This window comes from Anas acuta, chromosome Z (assembly GCF_963932015.1).
Source record: "Anas acuta chromosome Z, bAnaAcu1.1, whole genome shotgun sequence".
Lineage (NCBI taxonomy): Eukaryota > Metazoa > Chordata > Aves > Anseriformes > Anatidae > Anas > Anas acuta.
Genome location: NC_089017.1, coordinates 71,184,124 through 71,208,746, shown reverse-complemented (window position 1 = coordinate 71,208,746; position 24,623 = coordinate 71,184,124). Strand labels below are relative to the sequence as shown.

At 39.7% G+C, this 24,623-nt stretch overlaps 1 long non-coding RNA gene across 1 annotated transcript; it reads right to left on the bottom strand.

The window, feature by feature from the left end:
• Positions 1–439: 439 nt before the first annotated feature.
• On the bottom strand, positions 440–7,912 carry LOC137848201 (uncharacterized). The gene is made up of 2 exons (XR_011091219.1): positions 7,834–7,912; positions 440–1,964 (listed from the first exon to the last, which is right to left on the bottom strand). It is a non-coding gene; the product is annotated as an uncharacterized lncRNA (long non-coding RNA).
• Positions 7,913–24,623: the final 16,711 nt, after the last annotated feature.

The following is a 24,623-nucleotide window of genomic DNA, read 5'->3' as shown; positions in this document are numbered from 1 at the left end:
TTTACTTGATGTGTTTTGTCTTGAAACTCAATGCCTGATCATTAACAGAATTTACTTATTGATCAGGCCATGCATACAGCTGTAAGGATCCTAATCCTGGCACCAGGGAGGGAGCACAATGGCACAGACAGGGTCAGTGCAGAGAGACCAGGACTGCCCCTTTTGGAAGCAGCATGGATTTAGATCCACTTAAGCCTATCACAAAACCACAACTGGAGGGAGCCGCTGTGACTCATCTGCTGTGAGAAACTCCCTAAGCTTTTCCTCTGTGAGCATTGATACAAACAATTAATTTAGCTTTGTGCTGGTCCTTATCTCCCCCAAGCGCTTCCATTATCCTTTCATCTTCCATTGGCTTTGCAGACTATTTGGAAGATAGATGTGTTTGCAGAAAGGGGTTATTATTAATTTTTTGTCTTAAAAAGTTCTTCCTCAAGACCTTTTTGTTCTTTATTTCTTCCTCTATTTTTTTTTTTTTCTCTGAAGGTTTCCAGTTAGCTTTGGAAACCTGGTAACCCTTGCCTGTTTTCCATGTTTTGGCACAGACTTGTCTCCTTGAAGAAAGTTTCTTTTTACTTCTTATAGCTTCCCTCACCAGACAGCCTTATTTCCACTATTGTTTAATTGGCTTTTTCCTTTGAGTTTCCTTTCAAAGTTGTTTGTTTTATTTGCTGATAGACAGTTACAAGCTACATTGAAACTCTTTAAAAAATATCCACACCAACTGTAAGTATTCTACTCTTTTGGCTCTTCCTCTCCATCTCCTTTTAAGAAACTTCCTCATTTTAGTTAAACGTATTTTCACATAGTTAAACACTACCGTGTTTCTCCTAGGAGAAAATATATGTATACGTATATATAATTTGAGTGTGCTCTAATGGCTATTAAATATAGCTGTTCAAGAGCAACATTTTGAGACAGATTCTATGCACTGCTCATAAATACATCAAAACCAGTTATACTCAGCTCTCCGACTGTTTGCAGGAAGCTGTTACTTATTGCATCTATGTTCCTCTATCACACTTTGCTGTGACATTTATCGTATAGGAGATTTCCTATTCCACATGTCAGAATCTACAAGACACACATTCTGCTTTTCTCCAACACTTCTGTTGTTTTTTTTTTGCAGGTACCAAAGCTGAGCTCTACTTATATTCACATTATTCTAGGAGTCATGGAATTATTGAAATAATAATTAATATCTTTAATAGCATAAGCACATCATAAATGCTTGTAATTTGTCAAGCTTTAACCCTCTGCACATAGGGCTTAACATTTAGGGAAAGCCAGTTTTTAAGTAGAATAAGAAATTAAAGATTCTGAGAACACATAGTAAAGGTAAAACAGAACGTCAGTGACAAGAAAATTGCTGTTTTCTCTAGAAGCAGTATGCAGGACAGCAGTACATTGGGGTTTGCTTTGCACCAAACCCAAGAAGACAACCTTGAAATCAGCAGATATGTAAAGAAATACTAGCAAATACAAGGGGGCAGCTCGGGTAAGTTACAGGTCTGAGCCAAGGTCCAACTGCGCCTAGAGAAGGGAGATGTAACTGGATCAAACCTGTGGACAACAGCAGGAGATAGCAGCATGGGATGGGTGAGCAACACAACTGTTACAGGATCTCTTTGTCCTGCTTACACATGGAGGCAGGAATCTTTTCTCAAGGTTAAACAGTTGTGGCCAGGCCAAACAAATGCATCTCTTTGTTGTTCTCATCACAACCTCAGTCTTTTCTGAACTTCAAGAACCATCCATAACCAATCAGTCTTTATCATCCCCTAACATTTCTTTTTGTCCCAGCTCTTCCTCTTCCTTACGGTTCTTTTGAACTTCGTTATTTTCTTGCTTGTTGGTCTCCCATTCTTTCTCCTCCTACTCCAGGATATCTCTTGGTATCCCCAGGTTTGGAAAAACAGTGACAAGGAAGAATCATGGAACTTTTACATCCATAGCCACCATTTCTGCAAGCAAAACAAAGTACAAAACAGTAAAGGAGGTGTGGGGAGGGGGGAAGGGAGGAGAGCGGAAAAACTTATAAATGTCTCACAGAACTCAATTGGCTTTTATGGGAAAAAAAAAAAAAAAAAAAAAAAAAAAGTAGTTAGGCCTCACACCTCTGAAAATTCAGTTTTCTTAGATGACTTAGATGACCAGTGCTGGCTTCCCTTTTGGGCAAAGATTCAACTTGCATCCCTCCTTTTCTTCCTTCCTCTCTCCCCATCATTGTGAGCACCCAAACAGCTATTTGCTTTTGCCAAATCTGAAACCTTGGCCTGGGTTTTAAAGTTTGTTACCCTTGAAAAGAGAAAAAGGTTAAGTGCTGAGACATGAGCAATGTGATGGGAAGGAAAGGATTGTTGCAGCTAGTATGTCCACTACCAAACCATTATAAACGTTGGAATCGGATCTTTTCCACACCATTCTAGCTAGATCACCTACTGTTCTTTTAATAACAAATTCAATAGAAAATGACATTTCCTTTGAAGAAGGTGCTCTGTATTCAGAGGTAGCTTATGTATCATGTGATGTGTGAGCTGCTGTTGTAAAGGACTCCTGTTTTATTGAACAGTAATGCATTGTAAACTCCAGCATAAAACTCCAGCTGTCCCTTTACACACTTGGCTTTTTGGCAATCATTCCTTTTTTTTTTTTTTTTCCCTTGAATAGTCATAATTCATATATAGAGCCAGACACACACACACTTCTTTTTTCATTGGCTTTGTCCAGTTTTTGGCTGCACACTCTTTTCGATAAAATGGGTAAAGTTGGCTTTATGAGCTATAAAACTGCAGGATGTAAGGATTCACTTGTTTTTGATGTTAGTAGCATTTTATGGATAAAGTGTGAAGAAAGCCATATAATTGGGTTACTGGGAATAGTGGATGTGCCTGAAAAGGAGGAAATAGACCTTTAGTTTAGCATTCCTTCATGTTTCGGGTATGGCACTGCAGTGCCATTTCAGCTAATGTGCTAATGTCCAATTAAATAAGCAGTGAGCTCTCTGCTCATTGCCTCCCAAGTACTGGTGGTTAATCAGCATCAGCAATAATCAAGTCATAAACAAAAAAATATATAATGCAATCATTTCAGAGAAACAGAGCCAGATACTCTGACCCTTCCTGCTGGTGTCACAGCTCTCCAGCTCCCCTGCTAACTGCGGACTTGTGATCATTTTACTGCCACAGAAGTGAAAGGGAGATCAAGCACGCAACAATGTGACTGAAAAATAGGGGCTCTTCTTAAACCCTCTTCTTGAAAGTCTCAGTTCATCATGAACTATTTCATACTTCATAATTTGCCATAGGCAAAGCAGTCAGGACAGATTTTTGGCAAAAGCTTTATATGTTTCTTACTTGTGGTCTTCCAGTAGGATTTTTTTTTTTTGTCCATTAAAAGAAAAAAAAGAAAAGTTAATCCAATGAACTGTGAATTAATAAATAAGTCCCCTTACTCTCAACCTTCCCAAATAATTCTTCCAAAGGCTAACAACTGGATAAGTCAGTTAAAACCCCATGATATCTCCCAGAGTAAGTTCTTGCTCTTATGGAGCAGAAGCAAGATTTAAGAAGGTTTTAGATTACTTTATTTTGTATTTTTGTCTTCCTGAGACGTTTTTGTCATAAGTCCCTGTACTCACTGAAAGAAGGAAAGCCATCCACAGTGGTCGATTTGACATGAACAACACTCCCACGGCCATCGCAGCTCCAACTCCAGCACATGCATTCAGGAGGTGAGGACAAACACTGCAATCTGCTCATGCAGCACCAACACGTGGCTGGTTATAGATGTCAGCCAACACAAACAGCCCTCAGACCTGAAGAGAAGCTCTCTTAAGGTCTCTTCTTCTCTTTATCCATCAAGAGAAATTGGGCAATGCTAATAACTTTGGGGATTTTACGTCAAAGACACAAAGATGCAGCTGTGCTCAGTACTCCTCCATGGATCAGGAGAAGAATTTTTCTTCTTCCCTTGTACACTGTACTCAGTCTCTGGGACAATGAGACAAGATAACAGCACAGAGCAGCAGGGACATCAGATCAAACCATGGAGAAGGACACTGCACTCACACAGTGCTGCCCATAAACCAAGAAGTCCTGGTAGCTGATTGTCCATGTGTGGCACCCTGCGTGTCTGGCAGTGCCACCCCAGAGGGCCCATGCAGCTGTGTGTCACCACTGCACACCCACCAGCTCAGATTGCCTCTAAGTATGATGGTCATGCCTGGGGAATCCTGGCCTAAGTCACTGATGACAAAGAGCAGCACTAGTTTCCCACTACTTTAACAGCTGCTTTCACTTATTCTTACAACCATAGCATCCCTGCATATAATTTACATTCCAGCATATATCCTTCTATTTTCTGGCATCACTGAATGACTTCCAAATTTCTCTTCTATTTAGTCTAATAGATGTAAAACATTATTTAGACTTTCTCTCATAAAAATGACCAAAAGCAGCTGTATCTTCACAAGCTATTGGATGAAAACCAAAGCTAAAGGTCAATCTTACATACACTAATGGGAATTAATTTCAGAACATGGTCCCCATTAAAAATAAAAAAAAAAAAAAAAAAGCAAACAGCGTTTCATCTTACCTGAAAGATCTACAGCTCTCTACAGCTATCTACTGAAGCATAACAAAGTAAATAAATAAATAAGAAAAAGGGTTTTATTAGGTTAAGAAATTATTAATTCAGAAAAGAGGAGTCCATTATTTCAAACAGTTCTACAGACAGAACTCTAGCCCAGAAGTCCATCTGGGAAATTTCTTGGCTCCCTCTTCACATGAGAGGTTGAAAATGTGTGGGATTTTTTGTTGGATCACTACAAAGGGATTAAAGGAGAGGAACAAACACTTTCCAGCCCTTCTCTGACACCTGACACCCTAAAGAAATGCTGTAATCCCACTGTCATCTTAATCCCAGAACAGGAAAACTTGTGGGGTCCCTGGGTCTGTACCCCTATGCACATGATTTTACCAAACCTATCATGTAAGGCTTCATCACTGCTTATGCACAGAGGTTAAAATTTCACATTTATGATGTTCTTCTCCATGCTTTGCTCCTTGACAACTTTCTTGACTGACTCTTGAGCATAAGCTGTTTTTTGTCCCTTTCAAAGTGAGGAGAGTTCTTATTCAGTTTCCTTCACTGTGGTACTTTTTCCCAAATTAGTAAATAAATGGAAGACCTGTTACAGGATTTAGCTGTGTCACCAGGTTCTCCACCAAAGAAGAAGGATCTCCCAGACAAAACTCGATCCCAGTTGTACCGTGGCCAATACACCAAGCTGGATTTCATAGCTTGAGGGCAACATGCAATTAGGTACAGTCACACAGCTTGCTTACTGTGTCATCTCCCAGTCTCAGGCTCACAACTGATATAAAACTATTCTTGGAGGAGTCCGTTGTGAGGAAGGATTGAGAAAAGCTGCCATGACTGTGCTGGTGCTGTTTATTTGCAGGAGGGAAAAGCCTGTGTAAACAGCCGCTTCATTTGCAATTCTCCAAGGCACAGTTGGAGCTAAGCAAGGATGTTAAGATTGAACCATCTGCAGTTTGTTTAACTATTTCTTTTTTAGAGGTGAACAATACTTTCCCAACAAAACAGCCATTAATAAGAACCAATGTTATGCCAAAATTCTGTAGCTTCTTTTATTTTATTTTGTTGTTGCTGTTGTTGTTAACTGTAAGATGTTGGCAATGTTTAGGTTTCTTAAGCTTCTAGATTATCATTTTCCCTTTCCCTCACTTTTCCTAAGTAGCACTAATGGGGAAAAAAAAAAAAAAAGAAAAGACGGAAAAGTGGAGAAGAATGGATGAAAAAAAATCCAGATTTTCTGAATAGAATTCTTTTTTGAAAAATAATGTATTACTTCTCAGTAATAACCATGTTATAATACATTTATTATTATCTTTGGCAGGTAAAAATGTTTGATTATCCATAACTGAAGAAATATTGTTTCCGTATTAAGCAATTTAGCATTTTTGTGGTTAAGTATATCATTAATTTTTTTGGTTGGAAGAGATTCCGTTTTGTTCAAATTTATACACCACAGCTAATCCAACTCAAAGTTTCAAATACACTATAAACAGAAGCTGTTCAAAGGGTATAGTGTTTATTAAGTGAGTAAATCCAGAATTTTCTTGCTCACCAAAAACAGAAAGAAAGAGACAGTCCAAATTCAATAGGATTTGACTTTGCCTGGGCTTCTGTTTCCCCAGATTGTAACTGCATAATTCAGCTGGAAAGGAAGACAAAGCAGGATATTTATGTATTATCTCAGACAGCTTTCAAAGTCATTTCAGAATTTGTCTATTTAGTGATGATTCTCATTCAAGTGGGTTTGAAACTTGACAGACTTCCACTTTGGGTCATATTTCCTGAGGCGGACCCAAAGTGGAAATTCTCAGATTGCACAACATGCTCCCTGTTAGACCTCTTCCAGCTGTGGCTGCACTGCTTTGGAAACATGTGACAAAGGAGTAAGCTAGATAATGCACATAAAATCAAGAAAATAGCCATTCTCCACCCAGACAAGTCATCTTGTCAGGCTAGCTGTCTCTCTATGTCTCAGGAGCACATTCTTACAAGAAATATGAACAGCTATATATATTTTAAATATAAATAAATAATCAAGTCTTGAGTATTATCTTTCCTGGCATATCCTCCCTTGTCTCTGGCAACAAGCATTTTTGGGACTGAGATAAGAGTTGCCTAGGTGCAGTAGTCCTAAACAGCCTTTAAACAGTACACATCCCTTAAATATATTTCAGTCCCTAGAGGATTCATTTCTACGTCTGACTTCATAACCCTGCAGCAATGAGGTCAGGTTTTAGAGAGCTACCCAGAACAATTCCTGAAGCTTTCTCTTCTGAGTGATAATAACTCTATAATGAGTCTATTATTACTGTATGTAAAGTAATAGATTTTTTTTCCCTATAGGTAGAATTTCATCAGGTTACCAACCAGTCAACATTGCAAAATCTTTCCAAAAATGTTTACAAACGTCTTCAGATTCATCTGTTTTGAGCCATTTTCATCAGCAGCAAACTTTATGTCATTTCTTGTTTCTTTTTCAGAACTTTTGTGAGTATACTCAAGAGCCTGGATCCCAGCACAGATTTTGACTCTCTTCCATTGTGAAAACAGACTATTCCTGCACTTTGTACCTGCCTTCTTATTCCATGGGAGAACTTATACCCTTATAGTATTGCAGACCCATTTCACCTAGACGCTTCTGTAGGGGATCAAATGTTAAGATGAAAATACATATTCTTCCTCAATTACTTTAAATGTATTTTTAATTCACTTTTTCTTTTCACTGACAAGCAAAAATTCCTTTGTCAAAATGGCATATCTTTGGAAATTTCAAACTGATATGTTATTTGTCTATGTTGGTGTCTCTATTTGCCAATTTTGCAAAACTAAAAAACCTGCAGAAAAGGGATCTAGGGAGAGATCAGTCAAGCATCCTAGCAACTGGTAGTTTCAAAATAATGGGAAAAAAGGCTATGAACAGCAGATGGAATGACACAAAACAACAAGACAAGTATGCAATCCAGCAAGCAGATCTAGACATTTCCAAACGTCTGCCTGCTGATGGCTGAAAGTCTGTATGAGCTTGTTAATTGACTAAAGATACTTATTAAAATGTACTTCACTTAATGATAGGTCAGGCTGATGGTTGGACTTGATGATCTTGAAGGCCTTTTCCAACCTAGATAATTCTATGATTCCGTATATTACATGTTTTATAATAAGGCCACCTAATTTTCACACGAAATAATGGAAGTTGTCCATTGCTTTAAAAAAGGTCATTTCAAAACTCACTTCTCACACTCATTGAAGCTGGAATGATTCTGGTCACCAAGAACAGATTTCTGTTTCTCCATTAAGGTATATTCTGTCTGAAAAGGAAGTTAGTTCAACCATCAAAGAAGGTCTCCAAAAAACATACATCTTGTTATACGTTAATTCTGTTACCATATTAGTATGATGAATGGTTTCTCATATGGTAGGATCTTTTCCACACAGATTTTCAGATTATTATTTCTTTCTTAGCCTAGTTTTCCATATAGTCATTTCCAATGACTCTCATCTTCAGTCCAAACTTAGATTTAATACATGAAGCTATATTGTTACTGTAACTTTTCAGTAGTATGAATTTAACTATAGCCTGGTCCTTTTCTCACAGCAAAAATTAAATAAGTCCTACACAAAAATTATCGGTATGCTTATTGAAAGTTAACACTTTATGGTACATACACAAAGTTAACACCTCTACACACCAGTGGAGCTCTTCCTACTTGGAAAGCTGCAAGAAGAATAAACAGTTGTCCTCACAAGATTTTTGTGCTGTCATGGGCCTACAAGGGTGGTGAGCATCCTCATGTGTGCCTTGGATACTCCTTTTGTTATCACGGCAGTTGTCCACAGAGTAAATCACATTAAAAGTATCTTTGTGCAAGTGACTTTAACCAAGTACAGAGAAGCTCCCTGAAAGCCAGTAACACCTTGGGCAATTCAGACAAAATTAATTTCCTTTTTACAGCTCAGATCAGTGCGACAACAGATATACTGAATGAACTGACACAAACATGGAAATGCAAGCCTCAGATAAGTACAGCAATACCCTTAACAATATGGATGAGCCTTTGAGCTGCATCCAGGCAAAATGTTACAAATTATCGTTCAATTTTACCTTAAATATAGATTTGAAGAGTGAAGCATTTCACACCATCTCTACCAACAATTCTTGGGTCTAACTCTGAAGCATGAGCAATGCAAGTGTTGCACAGCAGGCTGCTCCAATTATTGAAAATGCCCATGGCCCCACTGTTCTTAGGGCCAACACCGTTGTCTGGCTGCCACTAAAGGAAGAAGCAGGAATGGGGACAAAGGTCCATAAAGGTCAGGAGGAAAGGGGAGCCTACCTAGCAGCCACCAGCCCATCCGACACAGCTGCAAAAGCATCAAGCTTGCCTCTGAAAGCAGAGCACATTGATCCTGTGGTCAGTCTACTGCTCTCCCCAGCCTCTTCCAGCTCCCTGCTTCACAGCCTTCAGTCAGGAAAGTTCATTTTTGTTGGTGGTGTTGAGAAGCCTTGAACTGTCTGCATGCATGTATGTGTGGATGGGGTTATTAGTGCAGCTGTGCTCCAGACACCTCTGGTGGCTTGCTTTTCCCTTAGCTCACAGTGCACAAGGTGGATCCTCCACGGTTCTTGTTCGTGAAGCTGGAGGAGCTGCTGGGTTTGCAGTCTGATCTGGGAGCTCAGGAAGGAATGAAACCCTGTAAGTAATCATTTACTCTTGCATAAAATACTTCCTCCATTGAAGAATGACCTATCTGCAGTCTGTGGAGCTCCTCCTAATTGTCAGATGTTGGAAACTTCCTTTCCCCTCTGTAGGCCATTCAGGCCAAGAACACTAAGGAAAAAAATCTCCATTGCCTTCACTTTACTACAAAATATGCACACTCTGCATTGGAACAGTGAAAGAGAAATAGATAAATAGATGAAAGGAAAGAAAAAACATATGTGGATGTTTTGGAAAAGGATCCGTTTGGTAAATAAATTATATTGATAAATTAAACATAATTATATTATGCAAACTTAGTAATAAATCACAATATGCCACATGTATCTTTCATTCTGAGTAATACAAAGGCTTTACAACTCATGAATAAACCAGGATACAATCAAGTACAGAAGAATCTGTGTGGGGCTTGGCAGTATTTGGTATTACCATCTGTGCTAACCACTGGAAGAGGGTATCTCAGTCACACTTGCTGATTATATCAGACTGTAACTGTGCCAGTTAGTAAGAAAGGAATCAAATTTTAGAAGATTTCTTCAACCAGGCTGGTTGTCTGAAATATATAGAACACAAGACAATGTAAATAAACAGTGAAAGTATCAGAGAGATAAAAAACAAACAACTGTGCAAACAGAAGATAGGGAGTGCCTGGCTGCAGATCAGTTGTGCAGACAGGAGCTGGGGACTGTCCTGGAGCACAACTGAACATGAGTCAACACTGCTACACTGGTGAGGGACACCCTAGGGGGATGTCCAAAAGGACTGCCAGAGATGGGACACATGAAGTAATCCCTCAAACCCACTCTGCCCTGATAAATGTTCAGATGAAGCGTAGTGTCAATTTCTGAGCACAGCACGTTGACAAAGATGTCAGCCAACCAGAGAGGCACTGTGAAGTCTATGATGCACAGTCCACAGAAAAGGCTGGGAGGAATAATGCTGTAATAGAGAAGTTGGCAGAAAGCAAAGCAGGATGGTTTCAAAAATGTACGTCTACTGCAGAAAAGTCCCTTACATGTAGGAAAAAGAGTCAAGGAAACCATAGACTGGGCGAGGAGAAATAGAGAGATGAGAAAAAGGAGTAGATTGACTACACACCTTAAAAGACTAAAAATTTACTATGTTAATAGATTGGTTAAGGATGCTGCTTAGGCTTCATCTCATTAAAATAAATAAATAAATAAAAATCAGTTTAATCTGTTGAAATCATTTTAGACTAACATTGCTGGAAAAATTTTAAATGTTGCTTAGATAGAAGGTAGACTAGCTGTTTTTTCCTACCCAAACTTTATGAAGAAAGTTTGCACCTCTCCTTCCTCTGACATATGCTGGTGAGGCACATGAGAATAGCTGCCAAGCATCTTCCAAGTGGAGTTTTCACAGAAACTTTGTCTTGTGTTTGCTGAATATCAGAATTTATGTGAAGAATGTACCTTTCCCATATAGAATCACATAATCATAGAATCATATAGGTTGGGAAGACCTCTAAGATCACGAAGGCCTCTAAGATCATGGGACCTCTCAGATAATGAAGATGATCAAGGGGCTGGAGCACCTCTTCTGTGAAGACAGGCTGAGAGCTGGGGTTGTTCAGCCTGAAGAAAATACAGCTCTGGGGAGACCTTATAACTGACAAGACTCTGTCACCATGGGTCAATGCAGGTCCTGCTTGACGAACCTTAGCTCCTTCAACAACAAGGTGGTGTGCTCAGTGGATAAGGGAAAGGCTGTAGATGTGGTCCACCTAGACTTCAGTAAGGCTTTTGAAATGATTTCCCACAGCATTATCATGGAAAAACTGGCTGCTCAAGGCTTGGATGGGTGTACACTGCTCTGGTGAGGCCTCACCTTAAATACTGTGTTCAGTTTTGGGCCACTCACTACAACAATGATATCTTGGTGCTGAAGCATGTCCAGAGAAGGGCAATGAAGCTGGTAAAGGGTCTGGAGAACAAGTCTTATGAGGAGCAGCTGAGGGAGCTGGGTTTATTTAGCCTAAAGAAAAGAAGGCTCAGGGGAGACCTTATCGTACTTTGCAATTACCCTAAAGGAGGTTGTGAAGAAGTGGGGATCAGGCTCTTTTTCCAAGCACCAAGTGATATGACGAGGGAAAATGGCCTCAAGTTGCATCGGGAGAGGTTTAGGCTGGATATTAGAAGAAAACTCTTTACTGAAAGGGTTGTGTGATGTTGGAATAGGCTGCCCAGGGTTGTGGTGGAGTCACCATCCCTGGAGGTCTTCAGGAAAGGTGTAGATGTAGAACTTAGTAGCATGGTGTAGCGGTGGACTTTAGTACTATGTTAAAGGTTGGAAAAGATGATCTTAGAAGTCTTTTCCAAACTGAATGATTCTGTGATAACAACTGTACAGTATTTAAAGGGGGCCTACAGGACAGCTGGGAAGGGACTCTTTGTCAGGGGATGTAGTGATAGTACAAGGAGTAATGTCTTTAAACTAAAATGGGGTATGTTTAGATAAGGAAGAAATTCTTTATTCAGAGGGTGGTGAGGCACTGGACCAGGTTGCCCAGAGAAGTCGTGGGTGCCCCATCTTGAACACTTGAAAGTGTTCAAGACCAGGCTGGATGGGGCTTTGGGCAGCCTGGTCTGGTGGGAGGTGTCCCTTCCCATGGCAGGGGGTTTGGAACTATGTGATCTTTAAGGTCCCTTCCAACCCAAGCCATTCTATGGTTGGATCATCTGGTCCAACCTTTTACCTAGCACTGCCATGTCCACCATTAAACCATGTCACTAAGCACTACATCTACACATTTTTTGAAGACCTCCATGGATGGCGACTCAGCTGCTTCCCTGGACAGCCTGTCCTAATACTTTACAACCCTTTCAGTAAATAATTTTTTCCTAATATCCAACCTAAACTTTTCCTGAGGCAACTTAAGATGTTTTCCTCTTGTCTTATCACTTGGTGCATGGAAGAAGAGACCGATTCCCACCTCACTGTAGTCTCCTTATGCTAATTGTTGAGTGATATACATATTTTGAGTTGATTTCTGGGTGAATGGTGGAAAGTAAGCAGGCCAAAGTATGCTTGGATGATAGCAGCAGGTGAAGATTCAGAAGAATATCCTTGACTACCTTGCACCGTTTGAGACTATCTTTCTCTTTACAAATTCTTGAGCTCTTACTACATGCCACCATGGGACAATACGGACTATGAAATTCACTATGTAGAAAACACAACAATGGAGAGTTACACCACGCATGAGATGTAGCAGCAACTACATCAATCAAGACACATACTCCTGGGCCATTCGTCCACTTCAGTGCCTAAAAGGAGCAAGCCTCCAGGACTCCCTACGTCCCAAGAACAAACAAAGCTGTAATAACTCACAGCCTAATGAAAGAAAACTGAGTATACTGCACACATACCCTGAAACTTGCAGGGTCTTACAAGAGAAAATTTTAGTTCAGCCAAAACATTCAGACAAAAGGAGAGATTTAAATCCCTTCCAGACGTGGAGGCATGAGACACAAGGATATGTTCTATTTATTTAACAAGCCAGAGCTGGAGAAAGAGCCCTCACAATACAATTACAGTGGTAACAATAAAAATACAGCAAACCAAGTATTATTACAGGCTATGAAAGATGAAGCCAATGGTAGGATTATGGAACCTGCACGCCCAGACATTTTAATACCTATGCCAGACAGAAATGTTGCATGATAATATGAACATAGTGAAACACTAGAAATCAAGCTCCAAGGAACAGATGGAAAGGCAAAGCTTCTCCTCTGAAACTGCATTTCACCAAAGGCTTAACTCCCAGATTCATGTAGAGCAGCCATCCATTAGAAGTCACCCTCAGGTCATACTCCACAGAATTTTGGAAATACTGCTTTTTCCTATTCTATGTGTGGGAAAATGCAACATTAGATCATTCCCCAGTAGAAGAGGCAGTGTATTCCTTGGATAATGTTGGGATTTACTCTGTGGAGACAACATCTATTGGCAACATGATAAGTATGTCAGCAAGAGCTGGCTGAAGCACATATTCCATATGAGTGTGCAAAGCCATTATCCAAAAATATCCTAAAGAGAATATTGAAGACACTGAGACAACAGAAGCTCTGCTGCTGTGATACAGGATTTTATCCACAACATTTTTTCACAATCTGCCAAATCCAGAACTGGAATTGTAAAATAACAAGAAATGTGGGCCCAAACACGACCATATATAACACTCATGAATAAAGGTCATCTGAGAGAAATTAGAGTAATGGTCCTGCTCGGTAGCTAGGTGATACCTGAAGTACAAAAGTCTTATGGAGAAAAAATGTTATAGATGTTAGAATTTGCTTTGTAGTATAATGTGAGGAGGATGCTTTCAAGGAGGCAGAGAGACTAACTCCAGAAGAACAACTGACTGTTAGGAAATTTTCCTAGGGTTGCTTCAAGATCCTTTTCAAAAGGTAAATGCTATAAACCCTGTTTCTCATCTTGTACTATTCTTGTGCTAGCCTAATATCACAAAACACATAGCGAGTTAATGAGTTAAATCACAGAAGAAACCAAACTGTACTATGAGAAGATGAGCAATAACATCTTCCAATTGAAAAGGAAATATTTGCAAGAGATATTTTTAAACAGAATGACAAAAAAAAAAGGGGGAGGGGGGAACAAAAATATGATTGTGATTGACACCTTAGTTCCAGGCCTATTTTCCTTGACAATAGTGCCAATTTAAGAACATTTTAACACTGTATATGTAGATATATGATTTAAATTGACTGTGTCCATGAATCAGACAGCCCAGAACTAGCAATTTCACACACTTCAGCAATTGGAGCAAGTCAATATTCATCATACAGAAGCCCTCTGCTGTGTTTACACATCTACTTTTTAAAGACCACATAAAATTGTACAGGAAGATCTGGCCTGACATCCTTCCATGACTTTTGTTGACTTTTTTTTCTTCATTTGTTTTATATGTTTCATGTTCACTTACTACAGGGACAGTTCCTGTAGAAGCAATGGGATATACTGTGGAATGAAGCTCCCATAGAAGTTTGTGTTTCGAGGATCAAGACCTCTGCTGGAATTGATTTAATCAAAGGGGAGAATTTCCTCTTCTACTGGTCAGAGCTGGACCTGAGGAAGATCTAAACTCCATGTATCCTACAGATCAAAAGAGCTCTTTAGAGAAGAAAAAAAGCGGGTAACTGTAAAGGAAGTTACAGCTGTTTGCCATTTAATGAAGTTAAATGCATGTGTAAATGTTTATAGACTCCATACTGAACTTAATTTTTTGGAAACAAGACTTTTGTAACTTAATCAAATACTTCACTGTTTTTTCCTGGTGGATTGTTAGCTTTGCATAATTCCTCGTGACAATCTGCAAACTCTCCATGCTTTTGAACAAACTGAAACATGGTATTACCTGCCTTTACAAGAGTACTGTAGTATTTTACTATTGAAAATAGCCTTTATGCAAACCATCTACACTAACATGATCGGCTAGGTTTTTAATCTCTTTTTTCCCTCCACTTTCCTCAATGTACAATTAGATACTATTTGAAAACAACAACAGTAACTACAAGGAACCCACCCAGAGTTCTGGGCAGGGGCCAGGCACTCCGTATGGATTGAATGAATGGTTTCCTCTAAGCAAGGCAAACTTTCAGTCTCTCATCTGGAAAATATTATGTGAGCAGAAGCTCAGGATCAGCTATTACCTGCCTTCAGCTATATCTGAAGCTGTTATCGGTTGATTTTTACTCTTTTAGGTAAGGAAGAAATATAAACATCTCAAAAAGAGTTTTTTTCGTGAGGTGAGGGTAATAAAAAATGGAGGTAATTTACAAAATTTTGTAGAAATGTAATTTAATTTAGTTAAATTTAGTGAGAAGACATTTTTCATTTTGCCAAAATGGTATTGCTCCCTTCCTCCCATCACTAAACCTTCTTGGTCAGCCTGGTGAGCTGAATTCATGTACCCTATTCTTCCTTACAAAAACAGCCCCCCAAAACACCCACGGACTGCCCTGCATCACTGCTTCCTGATTTTCCTGCAGAAGAATTTACACAATAGCTTTGAAAATGGAGGCATTTTATTCTTGAGAATGGATAGCAAGCAATGCCAGGGTAAACCTCTGTAATTAAGTAATAATGATGTATGGGATCTGAGCAAAGATCATAGTAAATTTCTTTCCATAAATGAATGATTAATCCCAGTTAGTGCTACTATGGAAAAATCAGATGGGTGTCTGTTTTTTCCATTATATCTCACACTTGGCTCCTCTCTTAAAGCTTTTCTCCACTCTGCTTTCTTGTGATTCCCTTGCCACTGTGTGTTGGAGCCCAGGAACTCTGTTTCTGGGCGAGGAAAACAGTCCATCATTCATCTCCACTAGCTCTAGCAATGAAGAATTGCTAGCTGCTACAGTGGCACTGGATTTTAAAGACATCCTTGTAATAGAGAAGGGGAAGCAATTGACTCTCAACACAAGCTGCATTGAAAGGACTGCTGCAGCATTTGCTTCTCAAAGGATGAAACATCGCTGAGCATCAATGGACCCCATGCAGCCTCCACCTCTGTCTCATCGACCTCCGGACAAGACAGACAGCAATAGGAGCAGGGAAAGTGTTAGCCCAGCTCCCAGACCTGGCAGATCTCCACATCCAGGCTCAGCACGGCAAGCTGTCAGACCAATAAAACGTTCTGACCTTGAACTCCTCACCAGAAGGCAAGAGAGTGGCACCACCACCACCAGCAGCAGCCCTCTCCTCTGAATTCAAGGCACAAACCTTTAAATGGCTTACCAGCACTTACACAGCAACGTGCCAATCCCAAAACAATCAAGGGAGCCTTGCAATGAAATGTTTCCCCTGGTCCCTCCCCCTCTCCTCCCTGCCTGCCCCGTGAAACAAAACACTCCTGTTTCCCTTTCTGTCAGACCGGGAGACTACAAGAGCCATATTTAAACTCAGATAAAATGAAGGCATGTCCCTCATGGCCAAAGTGTAAGATGTCATTTAAATAAACTTTCACAAAAATCACAAAGTGCCTCGCTATAAATGAGTGATTCTTAGCACAGCCAGTGATCAACAAACTCACTTCCTAATTAAGTGTAGGAGCGTAATGAGGAACAGGGCATCCTTTGTTTCTCCAGCCCGTGTGAACTCCAGCCACAAGTCCCCAGACTCCCCTAACTCCTGAGTTTGGAGCTTGTAATTAGTACATAAGGAACCAGGTACCACGGCAGCAGCCCCTCTGACAGTGGGTCCATTCACTGCCAGCCAGATGTGACGGGCGTTCAAAGGGCGCCGGCCAGCTCGCATTGCGTGGTGTTGTATGACACTATAATCTCTGGGTTCCAGCCCTACAATCAACAGGCACTGTCATTTTTAATGCATTCTAATTAGCTGGTACGGTTTACAGAGAAGTTCACCGACGTGAGCCGAGCTACTGGGCTGGCTGGTTTGGAGGCAGGTTGATCAGTGTGCCTAATATTTCTCACACCAGCCCCAGCTATGCTAGCAGCAAAGATATTCATGTCAGTGCAATAAAAATCGTGTCATGGGGTGTGCACTTGATTTAGGGAGCCTTCAGATCTGCCTCCTCTCAATATATGCCCATGAACAAAAAATAAAAACTGGAAAAAAACACATACACATACACATGCAAATTATCTGAGACAAATGAAAGCGAACCTCCAGCTGAGGCACCAGGAAGTCTCCAACAGGAGCCTGCTCAAACCTCCCCATCGGCTGCCCCCCCTCTGCACTGCCAAAGGCAGACCTGAGGCAACAGGGGCTTTGCTACACGTCCTCCCTCCCGGAAGATATGGCCTCTGAGACAGCAGACTGCATTTAGGAAGCAGGAGCCACTGCTGTCTCCCTTGCAGAGACTCCTGTCTTGGATGAGCTCAGTAACATCAGCTGGACAGACACTTGCCAGCCAGGGGGTATATCCACGCCATCAGCCAATACAATCAGCAGCAATGAAGGTAATAAGTAATAATAAAATATTTGATTTTAAAGAAAGAAGGTATATTAGCAATACTGGGTGTAAACTGCTCCTCTTAGGGAAAGCAAACAGATTCCTCCTGCATCCCACAGCCAAGACAAGATGCAGAATGCAGCTTATGTTCAAAGCTCCTTCCCAGCAGCTTCTTGACAACAATACAAATTTTCACACAACACTGTGATGCAGCACTTAATGAGCAGAGCAACTTTGTTCAAGCAATTTGCATGAACGCCTGTATGAGTACATGTTTAATCACAGGCTAACAAAGCCACTACAGAAAGGTCTGTGTGGCCAACTTGTATTTGTAAGCTCTGGTCTGAGAGGTATGTGGGTACAGTGTAGAAAAGAATAGCAGGTGAGCTAATGATAGTTACTGGGTCCCATCGGCAAATTATGAACTGCAAATGAATTAACCTAACAAGCTGAGAGTTTGCAGGCTATTATATGTTCACATTAATCATTCACTGAATTACTTTTAATATAATAGTAAACATTCAAACAGAAATATCAAAGTTTGTTTGTAAAATAGGACAGAGAACCAAACTGAATGCATTGAATGTAAATTGTGTCTTTGGATTTAATTCCAATTAATGGTGAAACAAAGATGCATGGGAGAATATTTTTCAAAACCTCATGTCCCCTACCAGATATCCTTAAATACAAAATCCCTTTTGCAGAAAGAGATTATCTATTCTTATTACATGCAGGAGAAGCAGCCACACACTTATACTTGCAAACAAGTAAGTCATTCATCTAGAAGCAATCATCATGACGTGAGACATTATCAGGTTGTTTGTTCACTTTGTTTCTTTTGTAGATGAATGAGTTCAGGCTATCTCTGGAGTAATGTGGTGATGAAATCCTACTCCATCTGGTTCGTACCTCTTAGCTGCACAGAGATAGTTTACCCTACATTGCAGGAAGTTATCTTACATCAGGCTGATTTGCTCCATGCTGCCTTAACACAGGGGATCAGAAACAAAAGACTTTTACTGGAGCCATTTCTGAGACCCACAGCTATGATGGACTCTGAGCAGGAAAGAACTTAAAAACAAAAAAAAAAAAAAAGAAAAAAAGAAAAAAAAAAAAAAAGACAAGTCCCAGCTTTTGGTAAAACAGATTTATCCTCTTAACTACACTATCTTCTTAAATACCCACACCTCTGGTGGCTTTGCTCCAGTGATGATCTAATGATTAATAACACAAGTATAAAGGAGGAAAATGCAGTGATGAGGAAGACAGCTTTGCAAATGACACCCCTCCTCCAGTGTAGTCTGTGCATTCTCCATGACTTGAATAATGCTGCTTGTTACATGTTAGGCAACATCAGACACCACTCAGATTATTCATCTGCTTATCCAAGTCAAAATCAATACAAGAAAAAGCGATGTGACACAGGCATTATAGGCTTTTTAACAACACTGCTACTCAGAAATTACTAACAGACCAGCCTCTGTCAAGTTTAATACCCAAACTGGTTCATATTTGCTCTGAAGATGCATGGTACTTGCTGGGTTTTTGAAAGGAGGTTGACTGCAGGAGCTCATACACATCATTTCAGGATCAGTCCCATTTTTTCTGTAAGTCTTTTCTCCTGTTGTAGGGGCTGGGTATTAGAAGCACAAAGACGGGTCATCTAGGGTCAGTTGATGGCAGCTGAGAGAATTGCAGAGGCATCTCCACACCTATTCACCCATGAAGCACACAAAGCAGCCTAACACATAAGCAGGAATATCTAAAAATCTGGTACAGTCTGTATTCAGTACATGGTAGAAGGGGAGACATGGGACAAGAAATCTCTGTAAAAGGAGATCAGAACAGGTTTGTTTAAGTCATTGCATCTCCACCATAGAGTTTAACTGATTTTTTTCTTGTCCCTTTGTATTTTTTTTTTCCACATCACTCATACCTGTATTTCACATCAAAATGTTTTGATAATGTCCCTTCTTAAATTTTTTTTGACTGTCTCCTAAGGTGGACTGTGAACTCCAAGATGTTGGTAAACAGGATGTGTATTAGAAAAGCCAAGAGAAGTAAATAATAAATAAAGTTTCCTTCATGCTAACATCAGCGCAGAAATTAAGGACAGGAAAAAATAAATAGATAGATAGATAGGCAAATAAATAAATAAATAAATAAATGAAAGCTCTGTCCAAACTGCTTTGTCCTGGTGGTATCACCTGCAAACACCTGTCCATCTTCTAGTCTCTGGCCACAGAAAGTGAACTTCCAGATGCAAGCAGCACACATCAGCTACCAGCTGATGCACAGCAGACTGCAGGATCTCAACTGCACCTGCGCAAAGGCCAGGCTGTGTGATAAAAGGGGGAGAAGGAGACGTGGCTAAACCTTAGCCATCTTGCAGCACTTTGGTGGGTGTGCTGACAGGCAGTAGCTGAGAGGGAAGCTGCGGTTATTGCTCTGTTAACAGGCCTCTCTGCAAATCCATCATACTAGGGGAGTCCTTATGTGACGTGTGGGAATTAGGATAGGTGGAAAACAGGAAATACACACCAACAATAAAACTGGGTTTTAATCAGAAACATACCTGGTGAGAGAAAGGAATGATTTCAGCTTGAAGAACTGCCTGCAACCCCAGGATACAGCTATCCAAATGAGCTACAGTAAGCTTTAAAGATCGGGTCAAAGATCTCACCATGTGAAGGCATAATCCGTGTTACAAGACAAACCATAGTAAATCTAAAGAAAATCCTTACTTTGCAAAATAATGATTGCAACCTTAGCCTATTAGTCTGCACAAGATGAAAACACACCTATGTCAGTAGTAATTTCATTTAATTAATTCAGCATTGCATTATGCAAACTTCATTGTATAGAGTGTTAAAAATAAAATAAAATAAAATAAAATAAAATTAAAATAAAATAAAATAAAATAAAATAAAATAAAATAAAATAAAATAAAATAAAATAAAATAAAATAAAATAAAATAAAATAAAATAAATAAAAAACATGCTCCAGAGTGGATTTTGGGAATCCACTATATTTATTAAAGATATATAGAAAGAAAATATTTATTTTCTTTGAAATGTAATGGCAAGAATTTGCTGAGCTGACTTCACAATTGTCATTAGTAGGGAAGAGAATTCCACTGATATTTTATTTACGCAGCACAGTGCTGAACAGGGATGCTACCCTGGCTCTCAGAAATTTACCACCAATTGGCCACAGTAGCTTTTCCCGTCACACCCCCTCACATCCTTCACTTCCATCTTCTGTCTGCCAACCTCTTCATTCATGTGTAGGCCACCTAGAACTATTCAATCATCTTTAAAAATTCAACTTTCAGGAAAAATAACTCTACAAAATAGACTCCTTTGTTAACTTCTACTCCATTACAGGCACAGGTATGAATAAATTTGGAGCAAGTTAACAACTTTGTAAGCAGCTTTATTGGGAAAAGTTTACTTTTGTATCTGATACTCTAAAAGACAAAAATAAATAAAATAAAATAAAATAAAATAAAATAAAATAAAATAAAATAAAATAAAATAAAATAAAATAAAATAAAATAAAATAAAAATAAAATAAAATAAAATAAAATAAAATAAAATAAAATAAAATAAAATAAAATAAAATAAAATAAAATAAAAAGAAGCAAGGAAAAGTCAGAGAGGAAAGAAGAGATATAGCCAAGGAATAGAAGGGATGCTTTCAGGTAAAATGGACTGTGATTCGAGCAGGAGAAAAGAAGGTTAATCCATACAATGCTTCTCTGATCAGAAGTTTCCTGAAGTAGCTGCTGTGGAAAGAGAAGAGTATTGTTCCCAATAGTTGAGATGATTGCTAATTAAAATAAAACATTGTTATGTTTCAACATCTCTAAGTAAGCCACTTTTAATAACAACAATCATGCTAATGAATCACACTGAAGACACCAGACATTACACCACTTAGAATAAAACAGTGTCATTTAGTGGGTTGGGTTTCCATGGTCTCTATCAACTAGACAGCATCTAGTGATAGCTGATATTCTTCACACATTTGTAAGCACTGTGGATATAGGTGCTGTCACATGAGATAACCAAACACTCAGAGATTAGGCTAGTCTTCAGGAAACACCAAAACAAAATATTTTCCTGTCATACTGTGAAAAAAACTACCAAACATACATTGCTGAATTTCTTGCTCTGGGTCAGTTTTGCACAGACCTGTGTAAGTACATAGTTGTGTTTGAATATGTAAGTATGAGACCACAATTACAAAACCAGAGAATACAAAATAGAGATTTTTAGAGGTACAAATTAGTTGTTATACTGAATCTTCCTACAGCCTGTTAGAGATCCCAAAGAACAGCTCCCCTCCATCTCCTACCCCCTATTTATTCTATTTTTTTCCCAAGGTGTAGCTGTTGTTGTATTAGAGAAAAGGGAAACACAATTATGCAGCTGGCATGACACATCTTATTGTTAAATGACAAGTGAGACCTCCACTTGCTTTCAGACAGATCACTGGATTTTGTCCCCAGGAAGCATCTAGTTCAAGAACTATTTTCTCATGATACCTGTCTCTTGCTGGTGTTATGATAGCTATATTATTGGTTATGGACTCAAAAAGAATTAAGTGAATGACTTGCTGAAGAGTTACGAGGAGAAGTCTTTTCCCTCATGTCAATACAATCAAAAATGCACTTGCCTTCTGAATTACTCTCTCCCATCCATAACAGCAGAAACATTCTGACATTCATCAGGCAAGGTCAGCTCAACAACTTGTGTTCCCAGCCTTAAGCATCCTGTTGTATCTCACATTGATCCAAATGCTCCTCACTTTTCACATGTAGAAGCATAATGAAGCAATGGAAAGGAAGCTGATCTACCACTTGGCAGTTGATCAATAATTAGCCCCTCCATCGTTATGAGGTTATTCCAGCAAATGCACTGCAGTCACCTCTGTTTAAGAAATGGTATTTTGGGGAATGAGAGAGAGGAATGGGTAAGGAGTAGTAGCTCATGGTAGTTCAAGCCTAGTGTTCATCATGAGATTGACAGCTGCTGTGCTCTGCTTAGTGCGTTGGGGGACAAATGGCTCAAGCCTACCGTCCAGAGCATCACTAGGTTTTCAGTCAGCTCATGGGAAGTTTCCTGAGTGATAACTGGCATCCCTCTCCTGCTTTGTGAGGGTTTGGTGCTAAATCAAATCTTTCTTTCTTGATAGCTCTGGAAAGACTGTCAACCTCAAAACAGGACCAAATTTCTCAGAACTGGAGGTATGTGGGAAAACCTTGAGCTCAAAAAGTTGCTGGTGTGCAGTGTCCTGGTGAATTCTCTAGTGCAGGGGTGTTGTGATGGTTTGATGCTGCTTTGCATGTCAAATCTGCTCTACAGGTAATGGGAGGAACCCAGGATGCTTTTCAGGCAAGAGAATCCCGTCAAAAGGAATTGCTCAAAATTTCTAAGAAAGGGAAAGAATAAAGACATAAAAAATAATTCGGAGGCAGTGGAAAATAGGTATGTTGTTTTATGAATAGTGTGCACACATTGAAGACTTTTCTTGGAATAATCAAAAAAAAATAAAATAATAAAGTGACTTGCATCCAAAGAGATGTGAGAAAAAGGCATCTGCTTTATCCTGATAGATTATTCTTCTATTTATTATCAGCCTAATTGTCTTATTAATATTTGCTTATTTCCTGAGCTTTCAGAAAGCTTCTGTTCTAAGACAGAAAATAAAGGAAGGAAGGGAGGAAGGAAGGGAGGAAGGGAGGAAGGGAGGAAGGGAGGAAGGGAGGAAGGGAGGAAGGGAGGAAGGGAGGAAGGGAGGAAGGGAGGAAGGGAGGAAGGAAGGGAGGAAGGAAGGGAGGAAGGAAGGGAGGAAGGAAGGGAGGAAGGAAGGAAGGAAGGAAGGAAGGAAGGAAGGAAGGAAGGAAGGAAGGAAGGAAGGAAGGAAGGAAGGAAAGAAGGAAGGAAGGAAGGAAGGAAGGAAGGAAGGAAGGAAGGAAGGAAGGAAGGAAGGAAGGAAGGAAGGAAGGAAGGAAGGAAGGAAGGAAGGAAGGAAGGAAGGAAGGAAGGAAGGAAGAAAGAAAGGAGGAGAGAGAGGGGAGAGAGAGAGAGAGAGAGAGAGAGAGAAAAGAACATTAATTAACTTTTAAGCTGTTTTGGAGACATAAAGAAAACAGTTCTAAGAAACACCATCAGGGTGCCCTGCACAGAAGCATTAGAACTAGGAAAAAGTAAAATTGGGCCTTGGTCTTACAGCACAATTTTGAACATCTGTATCCATGAATAAATCACCTAATGTATATAAAATAGATTAAAACTGGTGCAGAGTGCAAATTGGAAATTCTAACACTGATTGAGGTTAATGATCTTAATCATTAGTTAATTTATTTTTTTAATTTCCCCCTGAAGTATAACTGAAGATTATGCTGATACTGAACATTGTTGTGAAAAACACAGAAAAATAATTCAAGTAGTTACAGACTAACAGGCAGCATAGCTGGTAAAAATAGCTCTGAGCAGCTCTTCAATGCATAAAGCTCCTTGTAATTGCTGCCCTACTGTCCTGTCCACCTCTCTCTCAAAGACTTTTTGCCTGTTGGACCATCTGATCATCTATTATGAATATGAAGACAGAAGAGATGAGATCTTCTGAGGAAGAAGAATAACCCTATTTGGTAAAAAATTGTTTCTGGGAGCATTTATGTTTCTACATTTGGCATTTGCTCATGTTGCCTTGTGGCTTTAAAGTACTTAAAGTCAGTGGGATTGGAGATGAGCATTTTTCAGGAGAGGAAGCCAAGAAAAATGTTCATACTGTAAGGAGTAGTGGTTCCAGTACATTTTTTGCTCTGATTTTGCTTTTAACACTAAAATCTGCTGGCAGGGAGGGACATACATTATTGGAAGTTTCATCTTTCACATGGTATATAAATCTGAGGTCTTAGCCACATGTGGTTGTCAAATAACTTGCATATCTTTGTGCAGGAGCTGCAATATTAAACTGTCCTGGACCTATTACACCCAATAATCGAAAACTAAAAAAAATACTTTATGTTCAACTTCTCAGCTTCCTCAGTTAAAGAGCGCTTGAGCAATTCCTACCATGGCCCAGCCCACACCCTGGAGCTATGCCAGCACAGTGAGATGCCCTGCAGGCTGAGCCACAGTGTGTGACCACATACCCACCCGCAGTCCACCACAGTTGTGGTGTTCAAGGGTTTGCACCGGTTTTATTTTACGCTTCAGGCAGCATGGCCAAGGCATGGCACCTCGTTTGGCTTTGGTAAGTTGAGTGAGCTCCTGTCTGAGCCCTGACACAGGAGGTTTCCTTGGCAGCGCTCCAGGAAGGGCAGCGTGCT